The following is a 17,251-nucleotide window of genomic DNA, read 5'->3' as shown; positions in this document are numbered from 1 at the left end:
CTGATTTTCCCCAGCTGTGTTTCCCTCCTGTCTCCCATTCCCTGATTGCTCTCTGTGTATTTAAGCCCTGTGTTTTCTTTGCTCTCTGTCACGATCGCCCTCATCCCATGCTGTTTTCTTTCTGTCTGTCTGCCTGTGTAAGTTTATTTTGAATTCTCAGTTTTATTACATTTGAGTTCAGCATTAAAGCTGTTTTGAGTTCACATTTTTGCCTCTGAGTGTCTGCACATTGGGTGCACCATTCCTGGCTGCACACAGCACATGACACACAGGGTTTTTCAACAGAAAAAAAACCCCAAACACACATCAAAACAGGTTTTGGAGTGGATAAAGCCCGCGTACATTAACCTTCTGGAATGGCCTTCTGAATTTCCCAATCACAGCACTCTTGAAATTTTGTGTAACAACCGATTTATATTAACTTGATCAATTCTGCCAAGAGGAGTGGTCAAACAACCAGCCAGGTCTATGTCAGGAGTGCAAGCTGGTTGAGGTGCAACTTGCTAGGGTACATTTAACCAAATATCAGTGGGAGTGTATGTACATATTTGAACCTGTATATGTACTTTTGACCCTGCGTGGATTAGAAAAAAGTATAAAATTAAATTAAACACCTAATTCTTACTTTTTAAAGTCATTAAGGATGTATGCTATCCAGTCATTCAAACTTGGAAAAAAGTTTTTAAAAACTGTTCAAAAAATCTTAAAAATCACAAAATCATCATGACATTCATGATGAGTGTTTGCAAACTTTAATCAGCTGTATCATCTTGCATTTGGAAATCTCTAGATGATCTAATTGTTTGTCACTGAGGTAAATTTATTTGGTGAAATGAAACTTGTAGTGTCTGTGTCTTTTTCTGTGGAAATTGACGTATTTAGAACTGTGTGCTCGCACTGAGTCATTGCTGTAGAGGAACTAATCCTGGTCAGCAAGATGTGCAACCTGCATTATTGTTTTGTGTTCAGGACCGTTGTAATTATCCAGTGCATGTCAACCTTTTTTTAATAATGGGCATTAGCACACAATTATCAAACAAGCCAGCAACTCTGCACCTTATTTCACACAAAGGCCCATAACTTTCGTTTTCCTCATCTATCAGCGTTGCACGCCTACTGAAAGTTTCATGTTCAGACTTGTTTTAGACGTGTTGAAATACTGCCAGAGATGTCTTGCCAGAGCATTGTTGTTCTTTTTTTTTTTTTTTTTACTCATTCATCTTTGTTGGGGAATTCCACTAACCACAAACGAAGTATTGAACACTTTTAGCTGTAGCTGGGAACGTGTGGAAAAATCAACCTGATCTTGGACACGATTTTGATTACCCTCTGCACGCAGTAGCTCCTGAGCAAGATGCAGCAGCCCTCTTGATCCATTACAACTTTGATCAACTTCATCCCATTGTGATCCTAAGCTGGATAAGTACTTACAAAAAATATGGATGGTAGTCCTACAGTAGACTTCAGCTCATCTTGTACATGCTTTAATAAAATATATCTACCTTTTTCCGCATGTTTAAAGTTATTGTATTAAAGTTATTTGTAAGAAGACTTTGACACACATTGAATTGTTACCTTTGGTAAGACACTGCAATCCAGGTAAGTTTGAGTTTTATCAGCTGGATAAGAACAAACAAACAAACCCTGGAATAGTGCGTCTGCAGCCTGTCCACAGTTCGGAAACAAGCATTTCACCACATGTTCAATATATGTTGTACTGTGTACGTGACAAATGAGTCATTCCTACTATTCGGTGCCATTTCTTTTTTTTTTTTTCTTTTTTTTTCTCTTTTTTTTTTTCTTTTTTTTTTTTTTTTCTAAATGACATCAGAAACAGCAGTATGCGACATTACGTGATGGCAGAGCTTCAGTTCATCCTTTGTCATTTTTTTTTTTTTTTTTTTTTTTAATAAATAGGACAGGGGGAATGAATGAGAGAAAGAGGGGGAGAGAAAGAAAGAAAACCAAAGGGGAGAAGAGACGGTGAGAAGGGGGGGGAAGAGAGAGAAAAAAAAAAAAGAACTCCTGGGTCACCTGTATGGAGAAAAAAAAAAAACAAACAACAAAAAAAACAAACAGAGGAGACAGCAAACAACAAAGAGCAACATAATAATAGAGAAAACAAAGCACCATCACAATAAACTAGCTAGTCATAGATATCAATATTTACTAAATAATAAACGATATTGTGCAGTACGCAAGATAGACAGCGCACAGTGTGCTTTGAGGCAGCAGCCAAGAAAGCTTTAGTCCGCGTCTGTGAATACCCATGTGTGCATACCTGTGTGGATCAGCATGCTTGCATTCCAAAGGTTTCTCCATGTAATGATCTGCTAGGGAGTGTGAGGGGGCCACAGCCCCGTCCTCCAGGGTGTGAAGCGGGTATGGAGGAGATCAAAACTCCAGACATCCAGAGGCCCCCAGAACACAAGAGACCATGGAAGACCAACAGAGGGGCAGCCGCGCCACTGTTCCAGTAAGAGCCGAGGAGAGTCCCAGATGAGGGCTCGCCCAGCAGCCGCGGAGCAGAAGTCAGGGGGAGTTGCAGTGACGCGCCCGTGAGCTCCGCCGGCCCCCAGCTGTGCCTGAGTGACCGAGCCCCAGGCCGAGAGGCCGGGGGCACCCCACCTCCAAAGGGGGCCCGAGCGAGCCCCAGGCCCCAGGCCCCGACAAGCGGCCGCCAAGGAGTGAGCCGGTGTGTACCCGGACGCCCACCCCCAGACACAAAGAACCACCAACACACCGACACCTGAGGGAGTCCGCCACCGGCAGGGGAAGTGGTGGTGGGTGGAGATAGGCCTCCAAACCTTGGAGGGCCTGAGATGTCCCCAGAGAGGTGGCGTCTGATACCCAACCTGACATATAGACACAGACATACAGGCACACACAGACACAAACATCCATTCCCACCCTCATGCTCTCATATGCACTCACTCCACACTCAACCAACGTGGAGACAGACATAAAGAGACGCTGTACACACAATCACACTCCCCAAGCGTACTCTACAAACCGGGTCTAGGTACCCTTGCCCCTGGAGGGGGGAATTGCACCCAGACCCAGGTGGTGTTACCCTTTTCCCTGCGGTGGGGAGAGGCAGACCACCCCGACTCCACAGCAGCAGGGAGGCCCCACACCCCAGACCGCAGTCGGACGGCCAACTCCTCCTACTAGCCCTCCCGCTCCAGCAGGCCGCAGAGAATGGGGGTGGGAGAAGACTCCAAACCTCCCTCCACCCGCTCATTGTAGTGTTGATGCATATGTGTTCTAAGGTGCAATTAAAACCCAGGAGGGCATGGAGCTACCTGCCAAGGAGCAGCAGGTAAGCGCATAGTCCCTCCTGCTAGCCCTCAATGACTAAGTGTATTTAAAATTGAGAGGTGGGCAACGACGTCAGGGGTGAGGTATACACCCTGATGGTAATTTGGACTCCGTGATTGTGCCCACCCCCAAGATCCTATATGTATGTGTAATGAGAGTGTGAATAATGTGAATGTCTAAGTTGTGGGATAAAATTGAGGCAGAGGCAGCCAGAAGGGGACAGGGGGGGGGGGGTAGCCTCCTCTGCACCCTGGTGACATACCCCCACTCCAAGGCCCTGCATGTGTGGGTGGTTGTGGTGGAGCGGGAAGAGGGAGGCAGCTGGAGATGGGGAGGTGCCATTTCAGTGTGATCACTCTTCATCAAAAAATACAAAATTTTGAATTATTTTAACATTTCATCTAAAAGAGGGATTTTCAACCTATAAGAAAAATGTATTGGTCCAGCTAAGGATATTATATTATAATATTTTTTAAAATCAAAGTCTTTACCCATGACGTGCCAAATGTCCACCCTGTTACAGGACATTCAATTTTCTATTAATAACTGTTTTGAATACACAGTTATAGTAATATTTACATTTTCTAAAAGCTACAATGTCCCTTTTTAAAATCTGCAAGGAAATTTCATGTTACAGTGCATAGCAATAACAGGGGTGACGGTAACAGGGGGGAGATTTTATGCTAAACTTAGCCATTACTACTAGTATGATGAACAACAAGCTAGTACATGGTGACCACTAAGAACCATTTTTAACATGTTTATTAGCCATATTATAAAAATTACAAAAAAAAAATTGTTTCCACTATTATAAGCGTAACAGGTTGGACGTGTTATGCTTTGCCACATTACAAAATCTTGCTAAAACATTGAAAAAAGGGTTGATTAAAGAGTGGTACTTACTCGTCTTCTTCTTGAAAGTTTTCCCTCCAAAATATGTTACATCCGGGAGTGTCATGTGACTAAAAGAATAATCAGGTGATGTGTTCTATGGAATTCTTATCAGAGTAACAGGGGTGACAGTTGATTCAGGGACACAACATTTTTTAAAGATTTTAAGTATTAAACATGCATTAATAATAAAAAAGAACATTTGATGAGGAACATTAGAAATAAGCCAATCCAGAAATGATGAAAAATCTAGATTTATTTTTTTTTTTTTAAGTTATATTTGTAACTGAAGTCGAGCAAGCATGACTGGGGACATAGTACTTTAGTGACTTGTGCTAAAATAAAAGTAATTTACTTTTAATGTATTTATCCTGTGTATATATCAATGTGTTCTATGGTAGAGGGGGGTTAAACATACAAGAAAATGGTTTAGAAATAAGCATTAGACAAGTTTTACACTAAATATACCATATTATGTCATTAGGACTCAAATGGCACCGAATAGTAAGAATGACCAAAATAAAAACTTGTATTTATCATGAGCATAAAACAAAGGTCAAGTCCCAGTGGGTCTTGACTTTCAAAAATACTGCAGTGCATGTACGCAGCCTGTGACATAACTTTATCTTGAACTTTAGGAGTCCTGTTGTTGTCCCAGTGAGCACTGATTTAGTTGATAACTTCCAGAAATTAGACGTGCGTCTGTATTTTTAAACAAATGCCAGATGGGAACAAAAACAGAAATTTTAAAATGCTATTCATTAGGGTATCAGATTCCACACCTCACCTCTGCCCACAATATGCACTGAAACTGCACTGGAAAGCAAAGGAAAGCCCCAGATCTAATATAATAGTAAGTTACTGAGCGTCCGGTTATCAGAATAGCTTCATTAGTCTTTGGAAAAATGCCTGAGGGGTTCCAAAATGTATTGCCTCATTTGATCATAAGGTTGGAAAAAACTGAGCCCAAATTCTCTCATAGATGTTTGATTAGAGAATAAAGGTGCTCTCTCTGTAAGAAGGGATAAGGTGACCTCTTCCCTGTCAGGGTCCAGGGTTACACTTTTTTCCATTAATTTTTCACCCGTCTACATCTTCGATCTGTGCATATAGGGGATATTTCCAATAAGCAAACCAGAGTTCTTTTGGTTGAAAACTTAAATTTTACATTTTACTCAGGACTTTATTGAACTGTTATCCTAATCCTGTTTCAATGGTTGTTTGTTCTTCTTAGCGAGAAATCGAAACGTAAAGGGTGTACTGTTTTTTGGTTTGTTTGTTTTACTAATACCTGTACTGAGCTGGACTAAGCAACAATGGGTGCACTCCCTAAGTGCGAGTAGACGGTAGATTTTCAAGTCTGATATGTACAAAGAATATCGAACTATTGAGTAATAATGGCATTCACCGCTGAGGTGATTTCACAGAGACAAACCTTACAACTACGCCTTTTGAGCTTTTGTAAATGGGAAGATAAAAGGTTTAACTGACAAAAGTGAATTCCCCAACCGGAAGAGCAGAAACTGATCCGGAAAGTTCTGATGCATTTCATGATACAGTAGCAATGAATGGATGGTACTAAGGCAGTGTTTACCTTTGAAGAAATATGGGCATAACAGCATGTAAGTCATCAAAGCATCACTACCACTGGGTGAGGTTACAGTGGTTTGTGGTTTGTATAACCACAAGCCACCCATGTAGTCATTGCTGTGATTTGTAAAGTTCAAATGAGAACTGCTGTCATCTAGTGACTCTGACTGCATATTACAATGCACCACACTGTCAAGTGATTAGGATCCCACAATCCTGAAGCATTCACAATGACCTTAGTGAAATAAGAACTGAACCACAGTGCCTCCTCCTTGCTGGATTGTGCAGAGTCAACCGCTCTCAACTCTAAACACAAAAATAGATTTAAAGGATAGATAATGGACTTGATGTCCTAATTGGGGTTTCAGCAGTCTCAGGCAGTTTAAATAATACATTGCTTTATTTATCCAGCTTCATATCACCCCAGATAAACTTAGAAATGTAGTGAACACGTGTTAAAACATGGATTGTTTTGGTGGAGGAATGTGTTGATGGTAACTAGTAAGTAAGGACTATACCCTAAAAGAGTATAATAAATTATAACGTTAAGTGCCATAATTTTCAATAAAAACACAACAAGTCAAAATAAAATAAAAAGTTGTTTAAAAATTCTCTGTTGGTCCTCCTTTGGCTCTCACGCTCTGGGGGCCTCTGGATGTCTGGGGCCTGGATCTCCTCTGCTTCATGCGCTGGGGGTCGGTGCTATGGCTCCCCACACCCTCTCACAGATTGTTACATGGCGAAACCTTTTGAATAAAAGCGCGCCCGTCCACACGGGTGTACACATGGGTGCTCACAGACACAAACTTCACCCTTCTGGGCTGCTACCTCAAAGCACATTGTGCGCTGTCGGTCTTGTGTGCTGCACAATAACATACAATATTTAGTATTTACTGTTACTTACATTTATTTAGGTTATTGCAATGAGGTTGTGTGTATTGTGTTGCTCTCTTTTTGCTTGTTTTCTCTTTTTTTCTCTCAAGATGTGATCCAGGTGATTTTTTTTTCTTCTTTTTTTAAGTGTCCTCTCTCACTGTCAGTCTTCCCCTCTGTTTTTCTTTAAAAATAAATACATAAATAATAATAGCAAAGATCAGTCAAATGGACCAATACGGGAAGGCCGTGATGATGCACTTAGTAAAGCCTTCTCTGAAGGCATTTTTCTTGGCCTTCAGAGAATAATTTTGATGGCTAAAGAGCCAAACGGGACAGGCGGGAAGAATTAAATAAATTCTCAACATAATTCCTGTTAAAACAAAATAAATTAGCTGCTTTTTAAATCAGCTAAACATCGTAGTGGTAATGGTAGCTTGTGGGTCCACAGGCTCTGTCCCCCTGTAGTCTTTACTTTTGTACAGGGAACAACTAACAACCTCTGAGTCTGTGAATGACAGCAAGCAGCAGTGTATTTTGTAAGAAGCTGATAGAGCCTGGCCATTTAGTCCTTTGTATGTTAATACAAGAATTTTAGAAAAAATCCTATAATGTACTGGAAGCCAATGCAAGGAGTATAAATGAAGACTATCAGGGTGTAGCTGTGTGGCAGGCATGTTGCAGACTCAGATGCAGGAGACACAAGCCTTTAATGCTAAATGCACAAAAAATAACAAAGTCCAAAAAGTAAAGTACAAACCACTGACTATACACCAAGCAATACAGAAACCACAGGAAACACACAGCTGACAGGGACACAACAAAGGACAAAGAAAGACTCACACAATATATGTAGAGGGATGATCAGGCCAGAGAGACACAGTTAAACTGCATCAGAATAACAAGATATGGGGGAAGTAAAACAACATACCAAACACAAAACAATTAATTATATGACTAATTATCAAAATAAAACCCGAAAAAAAAACTCAACTGGAAAGAAAACACCTAGCACAGAGACAAGAAAGGACTAAGCACACAGTCAAACACATTTTATATCATGAGAGAACTAAAATCAGAAAGACAATACTAACAGAACTGTCAATACAAGATTTCTTTACACAACTCAACCTGGACAAGTAAACACAACAAAACAATGTGATAACAAATGAAAAGCAAAAAGAATCAGTGGAGAATGTTAGGATTACCTTAGGAATGGTAAATGGCCTGTATTTGTATAGCGCTTTACTCGTCCCTAAGGACCCCAAAGCGCTTTACACATCCAGTCATCCACCCATTCACACACTGGTGATGGCAGCTACATTGTAGCCACCCTGGGGCGCACTGACAGAGGCGAGGCTGCCGGACACTGGCGCCACCAGGCCCTCTGACCACCACCAGTAGGCAACGGGTGAAGTGTCTTGCTTAAGGACACAACAACCGAGACTATCGGAGTCGGGACTCAAACCGCCAACCTTCCGATTACAAAACGAACTGCCAGCTCTTGAGCCACGATCGCCCCATAATAGGAGCCACAAGTAAGCCTGCAATTATAGAGCAAAGTGCTCTATTGGCATGGTGTGGTCCTGTGAGATAAAATGGGACATTATTATTCAAGAACTTGTATGTGAGAAGAATTTTACAATTTACGATTAAAATTTACAAGCTTGATTTATTTATAGCAGAGAGGTTAGAATTCAGAGGATAAATGATTGAAAAAATGCAGCATACCATCTTGAATCACATTTGTTTGTCTCACAGCCTAATTTTATTTTAAAGCAATTTTAGCCATTGCATAATAACATATTTATTTTAAAACAAGGGTTTGCTTTTATTTGGATGTAAAGGATTCCAGTTACATTCCGAGTCATAGCCAAGATAAAAAAAAAAAGACTATTCTTATGCACCTATAAAATTCTGTAAGTATCAGTGATTATTGTAATGAGTGTTCTAGAAAGAAAACAAATAATAGATAGCCTGAGGTGTCTTATGAAAATCTAAGTACAATTTCAAGTAGGGAGAAAAGCAGGGTATATCCTGGACAGATAGCCAGTAAAGTTGGACAGCACATTATAAATTTTGTTTAGCAACCCAAGCAAAAAAAGTGGCTCCCACCAGGAGTGTAAGGAGAGAAGAAAGCAGGATAAATATACTGGGTTTAAGCAGGGTTGTCTACAACTTCCCTGAGCACAAGGCCCAAAAGATGAAGCTCTAAAGAGCGAGTAGTTTGAGTAGTAGAGGTTTATATAAGGAATTCATCCATTGTTACACTCATATGTTGAACATATAAACTCATACTATGACATGTTTGCATGATATATATAGAAGTTGGTCCACTGGAAATGATTGTTGAATGAGATGTTTGTTATAAAGTGACCCATCCAGTCAGTGTTTGGGGGCCTGTGGTTAATAGGCCTGTCTTCTTTGTTCCGTCCATAGTCATTCCAGTTGTCTTTGGGATTGTGATAGTTTAGTTGAAAAAGACCATGTAAGTTCGTAGCACAAGCTTAAATAAATATGTCTGTTTCCCCGACTGCTTACTGCAGTTGCTGTCCATGGTGCTGATCAAAGGGTGCAATAATTCTATTGAGGTAAAAAAAAAATTCTAAGAAATGTAAAAACAAAAAGCTTTTCAGCCTCAACACATTCTGTGAGTTTAAATAAAAGAGAGGGAAATTAATTGAATGCGTGCCCGTTAAATCCCTGCCACCGAGTGTGTTTTTCCTTTTATCCAACAGATGTCAGGATTGTGTTTCAGTTGCGACCTCGCTCGGGGCCGAGAGGAGGATGCTGTTAGGAGGAAAATCGGCGCTGGGACCTGGCTACATGCTCGGCTTATTTGGATGTTGAGGAAACATGGCGACCGGCGAAAGGAAGGAGAGGGAGCAGCAACCACTTTGGGATTAACGCATCGTTTGAGACATATGGATATACACGGAGTGCCCCGTACCGACTTAATTCACACATTGGAGGTTATCTTCAACGCTCACACCGACGCATTTTGCCGCAAACGCTGCTTACTGGTGAGTAGATGGCGGGTACACCAAAGACGCTCTCCTCTCTGGAAGTGGCTAGTTAGCAAACGTGTGCTAGCTGCTTTAGCATGCGAGTTAGCATGGGCTGGAATGTGCATCTCGGCTGAACTACAGTCCGCACCGTTATCGCTGGTGTTAGCATGACAGTGGCAACCTCGGGAAAAATACAACGAACCCGCGGTAACTGTGGAAACACCAGCTGCCATCTTTATTTGCAGTAAAGTTATTGAAGGCCGTACATTTGAAGGAACGTCACCCGTTTAGCTTGACAGTTGAGGTTCAGATAAGCCGACGCTAGTGATCAGCTGGTCGCTAGCTGCATGTTGTGGGCTAGCGTAGCTGCAAACTGAGGGGATTGCTGGTTGGTTGTGTTTTCACTCACTGACGGTGGAGCTGAGTCCTAAAGCAGGACTTTAACAGATCGCAGCCATTGGAAAACACACAGGACCGCTGGTAATTAAAACGTTCGGGGTACGTGTGCAGTATGTGGCTTTGGATAAACGCATTATTTTTTTTTATTAGAGGTGGCTAAATCGGGTTGCAGTGAGTGTTTCGTAGTAGCTGGTCTTTAAGGGGCAAATTCGCAATGACTGGCAAAGCTATAGCGGTCACATCGTCCTCATTTTACTGTCTGCTCTGCGCCTGATGTGCAGCAGTCACCTGTGTGTGCGCATTGTCCCTGAGTGTATGGCTATCTGCCCGGATGCCTGCACACAAGCTAATCACCTCGCAGCAGGATGGGGCAGAAAACTTGTTTCATGCTGGAGCACTGTGAAAGGTGCGGTATGACATGTACACAAATACACACGATACAATTAAAAGCTACATAACATTTCTGCTTGTAAAGGTGGGAGGTGGGGGGCTGAACTGTCATCCAGCAGCCACTAGAAATAGCAGTGAATATGTAGAGGTCTGTTATTGCAGTGAACTGGTAAGTGAGCATCATTTGAGTCTAATCTAATCTTAAAAACCTGATTAGTTGAGGTGGCTGTTGATGGCTGTGCTAAACTCAATTTCTGAATTGAGTTTATATCTACATAGAGAGCTGTGTGTGAATAAATAACAGTCTCTGTGTTCTAGCATTGGAAGCAGGAAGCCCTGAGTATATGTCGGTGTTTGTCATGTACTGTATGGTGAATGTTTTTTCCTCATAAAAGTTAAGTTACCAAGCAAGCAAACTGGCTATAATTCAGAAATAATACTAGGATAATTAGTCTAATAAGTAGGCTTGGAGGGGTTTGGAAAAATTACTTCATTGGCTTTTGGATCTTGTGTTGACTATTTTTTGTGAGTATTTGCTGTGTGCCAGAATAGGCAGCAGGGTTTGTCCTGCATAAAAACATTTAGTGCCCCCAACCCCCAAGAGGTTTTGGTGTTCACCAACAGGAAACTCACCAGGGCTGCAGTGAAATAGTTTATAACCAGTTTGTTTAAGTGTTATTTTCATTTAGTTAACAGTAAAATCACTTTTGTTTAACAAATGGCCCGAAATAACAGGAAAATGAATGGACCTCTGTTAAGTAAGATAACACTGACTGGTTATTTTAAACTATATGTGGACCTCTTGTGCATAGTCACCCCTAAAAGACCTTTTTTTGAGCCAAGAAAAACACTAAAAGCACTGCCATGCCTTTCAGTGGAGGGAGAAAAGGATACCCAAACATGGGGAGAACTCGCACTCTCCACACAGAAAGGTCCTACCTATGTTTGAATTTAGATCTTTCATGCTGTGAGGCAACCACTGAGCTACTGTGCTGACAGTTGATCAGTTAGTCCTTAAAAGTCCTTTACAGACACGTTCTTAAGCCTTACCCGGCAGCTTTTATCACTGCAGTGCAGCTTTCTTTATCGGACTGCTCTGCATAAACACTGCATCACATTGAATAATTTGAAAACTCGAGGCACAGAAACCCGATTGCTGCTAACTACCAGTAACCGAATTATTCCTTAACTTTGTTCTGTCGATGTGCAAACCCAAACAGTTAGCTAAAGCTCTCCCCCAAGTCACCTGAGAATTATTTCTTCTTTATTATTGTTTGGAAAACTTCTTGGACTTTAGTGCTGTCCATGTGAGGTGATTGTACTGCCTTTTCCACATATAATACCATTAGTGACACTCATATAGTTTATTTCATCTGTAAGGAGTAACCCTGTTACTTTTTTTTAGCTACAAAAAAGCAAATGGGTTACACTTCTGGGCAGCAATACTGTCACATGCAAATTTCTATGCTGTAAAATACAGCAGCGTTGGCAAGAAGGCTTAGTGGTGTTCTGCCTCCAGTTAGTTAGACCCGGTCTACCAAGCGTTTGTCAAGTTCCCCTTTTGTTGTGATTTACTGAGGTGACTCAAGACCTGCCAGCATTTGGTGGTGCAGTCTTGACTGTGTAGCCTCCGGGTCTTCCTTTCTTCTGTTTTTCTCTCACGGTGATTCAGGGCTAACAGGCACTGAAACTTTGAACCTTTTATCATTGGTTATCCAGAGTTTACTCCCCGGGGCTACAACAGGGCTTACTTTGACCTAAATACAATTAGGAAAAAATGAACCCTGTTGGAATTATAAGGATTTCTACATTGATTATTCATAAAATGTGTTCTGATTTTCATCTAAGCCATAATTATACAAACACGGAGACAGCTGTTCTTTTCATGCATTTATTAAACCCAACAGCATACATTTGTCCTCGCTCTGCAGCTGTAGATTGTTGTTGTTTTGCTATTTTGGGGGGTAAGGGAGATTAAGTGGTTAATCCTGTAAGTATTTGATTGTTTGGACAGTGCCTTATGTCTCCCGAATGTCAGCATAAATGCTGGCCTAAATGAATTTGTTTACTCATTTCCTCTCTGCTTTGCTTGCTTTTATAACGGTCAGCTATTAAGAATCATTCCCAAGGATCTGCAATAGATTAACAGTAGTTTTCCAGTGTGATGACAGTTTGCTTTGTTCTGGCCATCATCTACACTCTGATAACAAATGGAGATTTTGCTTCAGCTAGCTATTTGTGTAGGAATCCTACTTGGTTTTCCAAAGCTATTCTTGCATTATATATGCGCTATCAGCCCCAATACAGTTTTTACAACTTTTATGTCAGGGATTTAGGTAAGTAACAGTTATATATTTGGTTGACACCAAGTTATAGTTAACTAAAATTAAAACAAAACAGAGTATGAAAGAAAGAGTCTAGTGAACTAACTGTATATGTTCTTGTGGTGACCTTTGAGAATAAGGGAGCAGCCAAAGTGGCTTCTGTGTTCAAATTTGTGAGTACAACCAGCACAAAGAAGTACTACTACAAAGTATTGTTGTCTTTTACAGTTCTGAACATCATAATTACTGCATTACAATCTACCATTATACAAACAAAAACTGACCCTTAAAAATAATTAAATCTTAACTAAAAGCAGGCATTTTGTTTCTCAGCATGGGCATTTGGGCAATGACTGTGCACATAAATACACGTGTCTGCATATATTTAAGACCTTTAAGAGTCATTTTTCCTGGTATTTCTGTCCGTGTGATGGGCAAAGTTTACTTTATTCTTGAGTAAATTGAAACCTCGGTAGAGAAGGTGGTGAAAAATCCTTTCTTTCTTTTGGAGGAATGTCAAAGGCTCTTTGGTGGATGCAGGACAAACCCTGTAAAACTAAACATAAAGTAAACTGAAACAAGCAAACCCACTCTGGAGGATAACTGAAACTATAGCATTTTTGAGTGTTACACCAAAGGTTCAGATTAAACCTAAGCAAAGATCCTAGACTAACAAATCGAATATCACCATTAGAGATTTTATTTTTACCTGCTAACTGCTTTTGTGTGGTGGGATGGGAGCTGTGGGGTGTATCCTGTACTTTGTGAGGCTCTTATTATTGATTAAGTGTAGCCGGGCAGCTGCATTAAAGTCTTGTGGATGATGCAGCTCAAGGCCAATGCTGATTTTCCTTTCAGTGCACCGACTGAGCTTTCTCAGGCCATTCAAATGCATCACACACAAAACAATATGGCCTGAGTTGCTGGTGTGTTAGGCTTGGTATAAGCCCACGTCAAACAACAGACTTAAGTCGCAGCTTACTAGTTGTCATCTTTCATGAGAAGACGCAGCACGCACTAATAAAGCACAAGAGGATCAATCTTAATTAGCACTCGAGGGAAGGGCCTGCACATCCTATTAGTGACACTACACATGTGCTGTGCCCATATAGTTTGTGTCTATGTTTTGTCTCGCACCATTGGATTACATCAAGTTGATGACATGATAAAACAGAACACTGCAGATTTTTAAAATGTTTAAGGGTTTATTCACCTGAAACTTTGAATTCAGGTGTTTTTCAGTCCCATTGTCATAGGTGTAATATTATAGGGAGTTTATTATTGTAGGGTCTTAACCTGAGAATATAAAGTGCCTCAAGCCAGTTGTTGTTGTTATTTGGTGTTAAATAAATAAAACTGAATTTCACTGCATTGAATTGAATTAAAATTTAGGTCCTTACCATGCACTCTGCTTTTATAAACATTTGTGAAAGAATGAGTCATTCTAAAGCGCTCACTGAATTTGAAAGGTGGCTCTGTAAAAAGATGCCACAACAAGACAGTTTGTGAAGGTTCTCATCTCGTTTTAATTCCACAGTCAACTGTAAGTGGTGGTATGTGGCCCAGTGCTTAAGTTCATAGAATCTATTTTCAGTCAGTCAGATAAACCACAATCACCTCACTTACTAGTCTACACAGCTGTTAATCCACAGCTGAAAATGTGCCCCTAATAAAAGAACTATTTACTTCTGTTTGAGTAGTGTTGAGGGAAAAAAAGGCCAGCTGTTTTCTAAATCGGTGAACCTTTTATTAAAGTAGAACTATAAAAGTGTACTTCCTCAAAAATGGGCTGAGGGCTACAGAAAATCAGAGTATATAAAGAGACGGTCTTACTTTTCATTGAACATTATGAACATTACCGTAGCTTATGAATTGATAAATAAGTGTTTCAACTCTTCCGTAAATAATAAAAAAAGGAACCACCTCTATTATTGGTAAATGCCATGTAACCATAGCTTGTATGGAAAATAGATGCACCCACTGTGACCTCACCCACTGGTTTTGGACTTCTGCCATAGTGACAGCAGCCAGTATTGTGTTTTTGTTTTGTGTTTTTTCAGCTGTAGGTGACCATATTTGGATATGAGGGTGCAGTACAAGTTATTGGCTAATCAGTGAACCAGTACTGATGCAGATATTCAGCCAGTATGTCAGGACATCCTAACTTCAATACTTGAAGGTGTTTTTGTAGTATTTTTAGTTTTATCCCTACACATATTATATGAAGTAAGTGGTTATTTTTTATGACCTGAAGCTGCTTATGTCAGCCACAGAGTTGGATATTGATGATATATGAGATTGGAGTAATGCCTTATATACAGTCTGCTGTTTTATTGGACAGACTGAAGGAGAGAGATTTCCACAGGTCTTTTTATCACCACAGTTTAATTGGCTGTAATTTTCATGGCCCACACTCTGTCTGTAACTGCATGGCAGTAACGATTTGGACTCAAGATGATATTAAATGTTGGTGCTGTTGTCTGTGATTCATGATTATTAGTGGTGCTCATTGAAGCTATAATAAAATGTTGGATTATATTCTCACTTTTGATTCATACGAAAACGAAAATCTCACCGCAACTGCAGAGTGATTGGAGTTGGTGCAGATCTCTTAAGGTTTTTAACACAACAGGTCGCACAGTTAAGCTACTGCTAGCATACATTTCTTTTTTCTTTCATTTAACCTTGGAAGTGTGATATTGTACAGCAGGTTTCGTTCAGTGGGGTGGATCTGTGATCCGTTTCCTCTGCTAGACTCGTTTCAGTATGATCCCGTCCTTCCCCGCTGGAAGTCACATTTCACCATCTTCTTAGTGAAGCATTAATGTCTCTAGCTGTCAGCATGCTCCATTACAGTCTCTTGTAGAGGTTTCTGAACTTTTCAAGGCCAATTTTCAGGTCAGGAAATTCCCATAATCACTGCACCTAAACAGCTGTGATGTGAATCTCAGTGTGACATACTAATTCTGCAGGACTGAAACTAATGGCAATTTTCACTGTCAATTAATTTGACATTTATCTCCTCATGTTGTCTATTAAGCCACAGGACTTTGTGAAAAATGTTTCAATTGATAATTTGGAGTTTTAAAAAAAGCTATTTTTTTCTTAACCCAAAGATATTCAATTTACAGTTTCAAAAAAGGAAGAAAATTCTCATGTTTAAGAAGCTTGAGTCATAAAAAATGTGGTATTTTATTTTGATAATAGATTTAAGGGAATTATTAACCACCAAGCATGTTCCTGGAGACTAATTTACTGGTCCTTTAAGTTGGAGGAAAAAAATCACATTACTCAACTAGTATAGTTCATTGCTCATATATTTAAAAGTCATTCTTCAGTAAATGTTGCTGAAATACTTGACAGCTTGCACCATACACAACATTGCATGCACACAATGTCAGCAAAGGATGTATTTTAATTTTTTTAAATAGATATCCTGCCCAGTGCAACAGTTCGTCAGCATAATCGATGAGGTCGACTATAAAAATTCGTTGCCGCATAATTAAACTACAGGACACTATGGGGCAGTCTCGGCTGTATTGTTTGCCAAGACTGCACTCAGTGCTAAGAAGAAGAACGCAGCATGAACGGCAAAACAGCGGGACGATAAAAAATGGAAATGGAGATTTGAAAAGATGTCTTTTTGATTTCATTTAAAGCTTTATTTGAATGGACAGAAGCGATTTTAGTTTCCTATTTGCACATTCATTTTAAACTCCTACCAGCACTTGTAACTTGTATTACCTGCAATCTTTATTTATTTCATTTTTATTCTGATTGTCCTATTGAGTAATACTAAAAATACATTTGATTATTATTATTAGATTCATATGTTTCTTGGGTCATTACTTTTATTTGCTGTGAGACGATGTAAACAGGGTGATATTCCCAGTTGGGCAGACTTGAGCAGGAGGTTTGCACATAGGAATCAGAGATAAGAGTTATTGAAATAATTGTTGACTAATCAAAGAAAAATTGTCTAATTAGTTGACTATAAGAATAATCTTTAGTTATAACTAATAGCTAATATTGAAGCACAAAGCTGGACTGAAAGACAGCACAGAGGCACGTATCATGGCAGCACAGGAACAAGCTCCAAACACAAGATCAATTGAGGCTGGGGTCTGCCACACCAGGCCAGGTGCGAAGATGCCCCTGAGACAATCCAGCAGTGATAGATGTAGCTATACCAAGTGATAGCAACATCAGGAAGAAGGAACACAAGAAGCTTGAGAAATACCAAGCCCTGGGAGAGGAGCTATAGAAGATATGTAGAGTGGAGGCAGTGGTCTCAGTCGTAATCGGAGAACTAGGAATGCCAAAGATAGTGTGCAGGACCCTCAATAACAACAATGCTGTTGGCTAACATGTTTGATGTTTTATTGTTGGATGGCTCTTTGGGGTCAAAAATGGGATAACCAACATCTTTATCATTACATTATTCCTGCATAGATT

The 17,251-nt window shown here is 40.2% G+C and overlaps 1 protein-coding gene across 1 annotated transcript in view; it reads left to right on the top strand.

Annotated features, from left to right (window-relative positions):
• The first annotated feature begins 9,445 nt into the window (after positions 1-9,445).
• The window catches only part of wdfy3 (WD repeat and FYVE domain containing 3), a 123,532-nt gene continuing 115,726 nt past the window's right edge, over positions 9,446-17,251 (top strand). Inside the window, exon 1 of the mRNA XM_085476414.1 lies at positions 9,446-9,698. The gene's annotated coding sequence lies outside the window, so the exon portion shown is untranslated. The remainder of the gene's footprint in view (positions 9,699-17,251) is intronic.

Source organism: Copadichromis virginalis, linkage group LG12 (genome assembly GCF_057382275.1).
Source record: "Copadichromis virginalis isolate Kocher_CV1m ecotype Utaka linkage group LG12, C_Virginalis_male_GT1.1, whole genome shotgun sequence".
Classification (NCBI taxonomy): Eukaryota; Metazoa; Chordata; class Actinopteri; order Cichliformes; family Cichlidae; genus Copadichromis; species Copadichromis virginalis.
Note: the sequence above shows the minus strand (reverse complement) of the source record. Positions and strands in the feature narration are given on the sequence as shown.